Below are 9,804 nucleotides of genomic sequence, written 5' to 3'. Positions count from 1 at the left end.
GGCTGGATGTCTCAGTAGTCCCAATCTGGTGCTGAAGGTCTGACAAATTCCAAAAGATCAGCTAGTCTTCAGTCTACAGCAGCAAGACGAGCTCACCAGCGAGAGAGAAGGCAAGCCGCAAGAAGCCAGGTGTTCTCTTCTGCCGTGGCCTTTTATATGGGCTGCCATCAGAAGGTGACACCCACATTTAGGGTGTGTCTTCCAGCTTCAGATGATCCAATCAAGAAGAGCTCTCTCATTTCAGTTAATCCCAGATCCAGTCAAGTTGACACCCAGGATTAGCCATCACAAGTCCACCCCTTGTCAACTTGACACCCAATAGCATCTCTCTACTTTATGCTTAATTTTCAAATGAAAACAATGTTGAGGTTGTAATTTCATCTAACCCTCTGGGCCCTCCCATTGTGGAGGATTTGGTGTTGCACTGTGAATCCACTCGAGTGTACCAATTTGCCTGAGCCTTACAATCTCTTCATCAACACTAAGCCAAGGGATGTCAGGAATCTCCAGCTCTCTGTCAGTAGGCCATCTTTTGATAAATACCTCAGCCAACCAATCAAATAAGCTCTTAACACCTTTTTTAACTGCATGAGCTTCCATATTAAACCTAGAATCTCTAGTCAGGGGGCTCATGTCAATAAACTCAGCCTGATCCAATTTTATGTTCCTTCCACCATTATCCCACACCCTTAAAATCTATTCTGTATTTCCTCCATCCAGACCATTTTAAGGGAATGTTTTAAAAACCTATACACTACTAAATCTGAAAGTCTAAAAGAAATGGATGGATATCTGAAATCATGGGAACCACCAAAGTTAAATCAAGAAGAGATCAACAGTTTAAACAGACCCATAACATCTAAGGAAATTGAAACAGTAATACAAAGCCTCCCAACGAAAAAAAAACCCAGGCCCAGATGGATTTACAGAAGTATTCTACCAGACATTTAAAGAAAACCTCCAACCAATACTACTTAAATTATTCAAAATGATAAAAACAGAGGGAGAACTCCCAAATTCCTTCTATTTGAAAATTGCCCTGTTCTGACTTTTTTTACTCTTGCCTTTACTTCTCCTTCACATCTCCTAGTCATGATTCAAGGACTTTCTTTTCCCCCTAGAGATAAGAGTTATGTAATTTGGGAATCTTTTAGATAGACCCACTAAAGGAGCACTCTAACTGCCTCACCCTGTGTCCCTGTTCAGCATGAAAGAAGCCAGAGTAGTCTGCAGAAGTCAGAGTGGTCTGCGTCCTGATTCCCTATTGGCAATTTGGGTAACCCCTTCAGAGGATGGCATGATAAGAATAGGAGGTAGGAATTAGCTGGGCAGCAGGGTAAAAAGAACCCAAAGAAATGTAGCCAGTTTCTTGTCTAAAAGTCAAAATGTATTGGGTCTGTAGCAACATACTCTGTTCCAAAGGCCAAAAATGTCAAAAGTATTGGGAGCTTTTATCTAACCCTTAGAAGACTTTAGGGTTACCTCTTCAGAGGGGGGAATGTTAGAGTAGCCAAAAGCCCCATAAAAATAAATAAATAAATAAATAAAAGAAGAAAAGAATGTAATATATATACATATATGTACATACATGTACATAGTTGTTAACAAATAATTCTAAAGAAAGAAAGAAATTAGCTCATTATTCAGCTTCAGTCAAGTTCTCAGGATTTGGACAGAACACAGCCAGGTTCTCTGCCAAAATATAAAATAATGGCCTCTAGCCGAGTTCCCAACAGAAAGAGGTCTTGTTCCCTTCTGAACCCTCATGACTTGGCCTCTACATTCCCTATTTCTCTCAGAATTTTTTTCTTTCAAGCTATTACCAGAATGGTCCATTAGGCCATTTGCTTGCAGCATTCTGGGGGCTTATGTAGCCCCACAGCTGCAAAATCTTCCACATTCCTCCCAAAAACCGGTTCCAAAAGAAAAGGAAAAAAAAGAAAGAAATTATAATTGGGGGGCTGGAGAGATGGCTCAGTGGTTAAGAATACTGGCTGTTCTTACAGAAGATCCAGGTTCAAATCCTAGCACCCACATGGCAGCTAACCACTGTCTGTAACTCCAGTTCCAGGGGATCCAACAACCTCTTCTGTCCTCTGTGGGTGTCGCATGACACAGATGCTCTTACCTACATGCAGGCAATACACGCATACACATAAAATGAAAATAATAATTTTCTTGAATGTAATTGTAATTGGCTATGGGCTGGGATTAAGCTCCTGAACCAGGCCCCAACAAACCAAACTAAAAGCCAAACTGGGAGTCTGCTCAGTAGTAGAGCACTTGCCTAGCTAATCCATAAGACCTGGGTTTGAGCTCTAGCACTGAAAAAATATCTATATTGCCGGGCATGGTGGCACACGCCTTTAATCCCAACACTCGGGAGGCAGAGGCAGGCAGATCTCTGTGAGTTCAAGGCCAGCCTGGCCTACATAGTGAGTTCCAGGACAGCTGGGGCTACAGGGAGACCCTGTCTCAAAAAGACCAAAAAAAAAAAAATCTATATCATAAACAATATCCTGTCGAGGTATGGTGGTGCAAACCCTTGATCCCAGCACTCTAGAGGCAGAAGCTGATGGATCTCTGTGAGTTCCAAACCAGCTTGGTCTACATTGCAATTTCCAGGCCAGCCAGACCTACATATGAGACTTGTTTAAAAGAACGCAATAAAATAAATTGAAGCAACCTGGTGTTTAAAAAAAAAGAAGAAGAAGAAGAAGATTGTTTGAGATGTTCTGTATGAAATACACCAAAAGAACCAATTAAAAAAAAAGAAATGTGAAAAATACAGATTGATCTGAATTAAATATATAAATAAACAGGCTTTTCAAACGAAAAAAAAAATCCTCCTAAAAAAATACCAGACTGGTATAACTGACCTTCTTAGATGTTTAATAACCATACTTAGAGGCCTATACTAACCTGATCAAGGAACTGAAAGGGACAATTTTCTGTTCCTTACCCTCCCAGGTCAACTAAGTCCCAGGGGACTATCAGACATCTCAAAATGTACTGTAATTGTTCTTGTTCAGGGAGGTCATGGACACCCCAGTAGAGGGACTCAAACCAGTGTCAAGTCTACAAAGAGGAAGTTTCCTTCATGCTTCCAAGTGAAACCACATTCAAGCAGGACCTTCTGACTTAACTTCACATAGATGGAACTCATAAAGGGAAAGCCAAGGGGGCCAGAGGCTTCCCCCAAAGCCTGAGTGACCCCTGAGAGCAAGATCCTCAACTGACCTTCACAATAAAACAAAATTTCAATTAATTTGGGCCACCTGTATAGTCTTAAACATCTAAAAGAAAAGTATAGCCAAAAATTAAAATGATCAATATATTTCTTTTAGAGTCTGAGAAATTGTACTTCCCAGACATTAGACTGGAAAGTTCATATGAGGTGTTACTTTAAAAATTCTCACCGGCATCAGATCTTGCCCAAAATATAGGATAAATTCTGCCTTGAACCACATCTGGGAGAGGTTATTCAGGAAAGACGAGAGAGAAGAACAGGCAGAAGTTATCATGTGGTCGACATCAGGATGTACCTGTTCTCAGTACTTTTGTGAAATGGGTTCATCTTGAATCAAAATTTAAGAATTACTTGCTCTGCAGATAGCTTACTTTAAAATAAATGTCTATTGTAATCATTAAAAAAATTCTCACTGGGCCTTGTGGCACACATCTTTAATCCCAGCACTTGGGAGGCAGCGGCAGGCAGATCTCTGTGAGTTCAAGGCCAGCCTGGTCTATATAGTGAGTGCCAGGCCAGCTGGGGCTACAGGGAGACCCTGAATCAAAAATACCAAAAAAAAAAACAAAAAGAAACCTCACAAAGATTTTCTCCATGATAAAAATACTACTCAGAGATAAGATGTCAGATCTTGGCCTAGTTCAGCATTGCAATGCCTACCTGCAGCCAAAAAGACAAACCTACTATTGTTCTTATCTAAAAATTAAATAAGGGCAAATTTTCTTCTCTCACCTTGTCTAGAAGCCATTTGGAAAGAAACTCACACTGTGATTCTAGCCACTCCAACAGCTATCAAAGTGCCTGTAAAACAAATCCTGAGTCCAGCTGTGGCAGCCAAAAGAAAACGGAGTAACCCAATAGGTGGACGCTCTTGGAAACCTTCATCAAGAAGGTCTAATGGACTTTAATTTGGACATTTAAAATTCACCCTGTTCTGACTTCTCCTGGTCCCTTGCCTAGAATTTGTGCCTAACTACTCTTGCCTTTACTTCTCCTTCACATCTCCTCCCAGGCACCAGTCAAGGGCTCTCTTTTCAGAATGACCAGAATGACTAGCGTCCAAATTCCCTATTGGCAATTAGGGTTACAGCTTCAGAGGGGATGATAAGAGCAGGAGGTAGAAATTGGCTGGGAAGCTTGGGGTAAAGACCCCAAAAGAACAATGGCCAGTTTCTTTCCTGCTAAGAGCTAGAAATTCCCTAGGATTTGGGAGTAAGCTTGTCCCTACCTGAGACTAAGGATGTCAGAACTACATAATCCAAAAATGTCTAGTTCTGCTATAGCTAGAAACTTGGGAGGCCAATAGGGTTTCTAGTTTTTCCCATACCTCTCTCTTTTTCCTAAACTAATATCCTGTTTCTGGAAGACATGCTGAGGACATGACCAGAACCTCACTCACCTACAGTGAGGATTGGACTGACCAGCTCCTCTCTCTCCCCTCCTCCATCCACTAAATCCTTATTGACTCCTGAATAATGAGATCATTGAACTATACTTAATAAACTGTTGTCTCCAAAGATTCTCATAGAATCTCCTGACTGAGCAGTTCATATGACTGCACAAGCCACTGCCTGAGACCAAATTAAGGCCATGCTCCTGCTCCATGCCACCTGAGGACTCCTTCCGTTCCATTCCATTCTTTGCATGTCTTCAAGGTCTGGAATGATAGAGAACCAGAAGTCCTTTGAGACTGCTGCTGATCTTATCAACCAGTCACACCTGGATTGGCCACTCCGGGAACTCAGGGGGACTGTTGGAGACAGGCTGTTGCTCAAGATAGCCTGTCCTGCTTGAGCAAGGGGCCCCAGAAGATGAGACAGGTGGACCCTGCAGCTGCATCCTCTTCCTCATGCCCCTGTATAATCTCAAATTCCCCCAATTCACAGTACAGCTGCTTCCATCATGCAGGAAGGATAAAATGCAGTCCTGTCTGAGGTCTAGTATGATCTCTTTCTTTCTCTCCCATTCCTGCATTCTGTGCCCCAAAACCTAATAATACCTACCAGTGACACATTTAACAACTGCCTCCACAGTAGATCTTGAGCCCAGTCAATATCCAAATATCTTCCTCAGTTTGCAAAGTCTCAAAATCCTCCACTACATACATATTACAATAATTCAAAGTAAGAGTGAGAAATATTTCCCTACTGATAACTCATGTCATGAGACAAAACATGACGTGTTTGGACATGACAGAAGCACTGAACTCAGGAACTCACAGCCACACAAGATCGAGCCAGTCAACGTTCCAGCATGGGAGGGGAGGTCACTAGCCCCCATCACTAACTGAGGAGCTGTGGACGGCTGTTGGCTTCTGGGGCATAGAGAGCCTGTTTTAAGGGCATGGTCCTTGGTAGGTGGACATTGTGGTGACTTGAACAAGAATGTTCCTGTAGGCTGAAATATTTGAGCAGTTGGTCCCCAGTCGGTACCCCTGTTTGGGGAGGTTTAGGAAGCACAGACTTAGAAGAAGCATGCCACTAGGGGCGGGCTTTGAGAGTTCACAGCTTTGCCCCCTTCCAATGTGCTGTCTGCTTCTTGCACGTGACTGAGGATGTAATTCACCCATCTTCCTTCTCTGGCCACCCACTGCCATGCCCCCTACCCCCTTCGATTATGGACACTCCCTCTGGAACCATAAGCCAAAATAAACTCTTTTTATTATTTTAATTCTATGTGTATAAATGTACTTGCCTGCATGCATGTAAGTGCACCCGTGTTGTGTGATGTCTGCAGAGGTCAGAAAAGGGCATCAGATCCCCTGGAATTGGAGTCACAGATGGTTGTTAGCTGCTGTGTGAGTGCTGGGAACTGAACCCAGGTCCTCTGCAAGAGTAGCCAGTGCTCTTAACCCCTGATCCATCTCTCCAGTCCCCAAATAAACTCTTCTACAGTTTGCTTTGGTCATGGTATTACATCCCAGCAACAGAAAAGTAACTAATACAACCATGCTCACCCGGGAGTACACGAGCAGGACAAACTGGACTCCGTGGGTTATAATAAATAACTTTAAAGTGTGCATGAAGCTGGGAAGGGGTAGGGAGTAAAGGATGCATCTTGGACGGGTTAGGGTGAGAAGAGGGGGTTAATAGGATCAAATATATCATATGCTTGTATGAAATTACCAAAGATTTTTAAAACGCTGTATTTTTATAAAGAACTGCCTCAAAGTAGCTCCATTTCCCATTGATACCAGCTGTGGCAGCAGCTACAGCAAACATGGACTAATACATGACGGGCTGAACCTGCCTCTGCAGAGTCTACCACTGTCCTGGTCCACATCTGCAGGTTAAGATCTGACCTCAGTGAAACACAAGGCTGATAGTACACATGAAAAGAGGGCAAAGTGAGACTCTACCCCCTCGAAATGTGAGGACACAGTCACAACAGCTCGCCAAGTGCCACATCCAGTTCCAGCACTGTATGTATTCCAGCCTCGGTACAACTGTACAGCATAGACTACTCACCTCCATTTTACCAGTGTGTAAAGGGAGGGTTGGACACACGGGTGGCGCTCTAGTTAGCTGGTGCATTGACCTGAATGGTAGGATCTTACAGTCTGGCGCATTAACTGGTGTATGATGAAACGGAATTCTCTGGAGCCTCTCAACCTGCTCCGTCTAGTCATATAACCTCAGTCACATACAGCAACCTGGGACCCAAAATATGACTGCTGTGGTTGAAAAAGTGAATTTTAATTTTACAGCATTTTAATTCACTTGAAATTAGATTTAAAGTGAATATTTGGTGAAAGGGCAGTTTGTGACCAGATACTGCTAATTAGGGGCAACAATTCTGAGATACAAGCAAGATGAGCTGACGGCTGACAGAGGGCCCAGGCTGCTGCCTCGGGAGAGGAACTAAGGCAGAGCCCAGAAGATTCTCACCGGACAGGAGACTGAGAATCTGGGGAGGCCATGGAACGTAGACTTCACTAGAGGGAAAATAGGAAATAGTGTAGGGAGGGAATGTGCGTCTCCCTTAATGTCTGCAGTCAGCTGGGTACCGATGATCTGTGCATAAAAAACTGCCCTAAGATAGAGCAGACTCACCCAAAGGACCACAGTATCCAGCAACACAGAAGAGTGTACACTCCCAAAACTCAAATAGAAACCATGATTCCCTGTGGGTGGAGTCCATAGGAGGGCCTTGCCTCAGAACAAGAAGAGTTCAACTTCACCATTAGCACTTCTCTGGGTCATTCTGATCAGCCTTAAAAGTAGGGTCTAAAGGCTGGAGAGATGGCCCAGTGATTAAGAACACTTGCTGTTCTTCTAGAGGGCCAAAGTTCAATTCCCAGCACCCATATGGCAGCTAAAAACCAACCATCTGTAATTCCAATTCCAGGGGATCCGACACTCAGTTCTGTTCTTTGCAAGTATCGCGTGACATGGGTGCACTTACACAAACGCAGGTAATACACACGTACATATAAAATAAAAATAATAAATAAAATATTTTAAAAGTAGGGTTTAAAAGGACTGAATTATTTATTTCCCAGCAATTCAGCCGCGTTCTAGAACAGAATTCAAGAACGTTTATTAGAATACAAAACAAAAATTAGCATCCTAAAAGCAAAATTCACAATGACCAACATTCAATCAAAAACTGTTAGGCATGCAAATCAAGGAAGAGAGAACGAGAAATATCAATCAACACTGATGCAGGGGATAAGATGACCTGGTGGGTAAAATGCTTGTTCTGAAAATAGGGAGACCTGAGTGCGAATCACCAACACTCATGTAGAAAACTGGGCATGTGGTGTGTGCTGTAACCCCAGCCCTGGGGTCTGCACATAGGCAAATGCCAGGGGCTCGGTGGTCAGCCAGTCTACCCAAAATGGTGAACTCTGATAAAATGGAGAAGCAAAGTGATTGAGGAAAGACATCTTGACGTCTGACACCATCCTCTGGTCTCTGTGTATGTGCCCACGAGGGTACATGTCCTTGAACACACGAACCTACACATAGACATACATTACAGTGAGGGGGCTGATCTAGCAGTGACGCCCCGACTAGACTTTTAAGTCAAGAACCTTAGGACTCATTATAGCAGTGTTCCATATATTCAAGGACCTAAAAGAGGCATGGATGTTTTTAAAGAGCAAACTGAGCTCAGAGACGAAACTAAAACACAGGAAGTCACCATGGGTGGTACCCATGAACTCACTGCAGCCCTGGTTACCTTCATTAAGACCTACACAGACTGTGCGCACCAACACTTCATCGGGGACAGGGGGGATCTCACGAGGCCCCACCCCTTCCGGAGGGCGGGCAGTAGGAGCTGTCCTTTCTTCAGTGCTGTAACCACTGGTCCATTGCCCATGCTCCAGTGAACAGCCTCCTGCCCAAGCTCAGGCAAGCAATGCTGAACAAACTCCGGGTGCTCGCTCTCTCTCTCTCTCTCTCTCTCTCTCTCTCTAAGACATGAATGTAGGAAGAAGACTTCACTATGGTAGACTGTAGTAGTAAAAATAGATGCTGTGTGCCCTAAAGCAATCACTAAAATAACAAAAAACGAAAGTTGTAAATAATAGACCCACAAGGAACATAAAACGGAATCATAAAAAACATCCATTTAATTGAAAAGAAAGTAGAAATTGAAGAAAGGAGAGAGCAGATAGGACAGGTAGAAAATAAACAGCAAGGAGACAAGTTTATAACCACATCAACAGTCACATTAAATATAAATAGTCTAAAATTCTTAATGAAAAGATTCAGGTTGTCATGTTGATATAAAAATAAACATGGGTACTACAGACACGGCTCAGTGATGAAGAGTGTCACTGCTCTTACAGAAGACACAGGTTTGGTTCCCAGCACCCATGTGGGTGACTCACAACTGTCTACAACTCCAGTTCTAGGGGATCCAGTGCCTTCCTGTGACCACCACAAACACCAGGCATGCACATGGTGCACATACATACATGCAGACAAACACCCATACACATAAAATAAAAATAAAGAACTCTTTTAAAATATATAAATAAGCTGGGTGTGGTGGTGCACACCTTTAATCCCAGCATTCAGGAGGCAGAGGTAGGCGGATCTCTGTGAGTTCAATGCCAGCCTGGTCTACACAGTGAGTTCCAGGACAGCTGGGGCAACAGAGGGAGCCTTTCTCAAAAGACCAAAAAAAAATGTGTGTGGGGGGAGGGGTGGATAAAGGTATACACTTACCTAAGGGAAGTACCTTAAAACCACACCTTATATTAATCTCAAAATATCTATAGCGAGAGGAAATTCAGACCAGAAACGTACATATTAGGAGATTCTATATGTAGAGTGTAAATGAATCTATAATGATGGCAAATCAACAATTCTGGAGACGGAGATGGGGAGAGGCTGGTGGAGAAGTAAATATCCAAAGTCGTGTTTGCTATCATAGTGTACTAACTACGGTTGTGGAAATGGTTTGCTATCATAGTGTACTAACTACGGTTGTGGAAATGGTTTGCTATCATAGTGTACTAACTACGGTTGTGGAAATGGTTTGCTATCATAGTGTACTAACTATGGTTGTGGAAATGGTTTGCTATCATAGTGTACTAACTA

General features: G+C 43.0%; 1 protein-coding gene across 1 annotated transcript in view; it reads right to left on the bottom strand.

Annotated features, from left to right (window-relative positions):
• The window catches only part of LOC103743263 (protein kinase C-binding protein NELL1-like), a gene marked incomplete at its 5' end in the record, with an annotated part of 233,347 nt that overhangs the window by 199,602 nt on the left and 23,941 nt on the right, over nucleotides 1-9,804 (bottom strand). The gene's annotated exons all lie outside the window — the stretch shown is intronic.

This window comes from Nannospalax galili, unplaced genomic scaffold (assembly GCF_000622305.1).
Source record: "Nannospalax galili isolate Female #2095 unplaced genomic scaffold, S.galili_v1.0 scaffold1302, whole genome shotgun sequence".
NCBI classification, from domain to species: Eukaryota; Metazoa; Chordata; class Mammalia; order Rodentia; family Spalacidae; genus Nannospalax; species Nannospalax galili.
The sequence above is the reverse complement of the archived record's forward strand: the minus strand, read 5'-3'. Positions and strand labels throughout refer to the sequence as shown.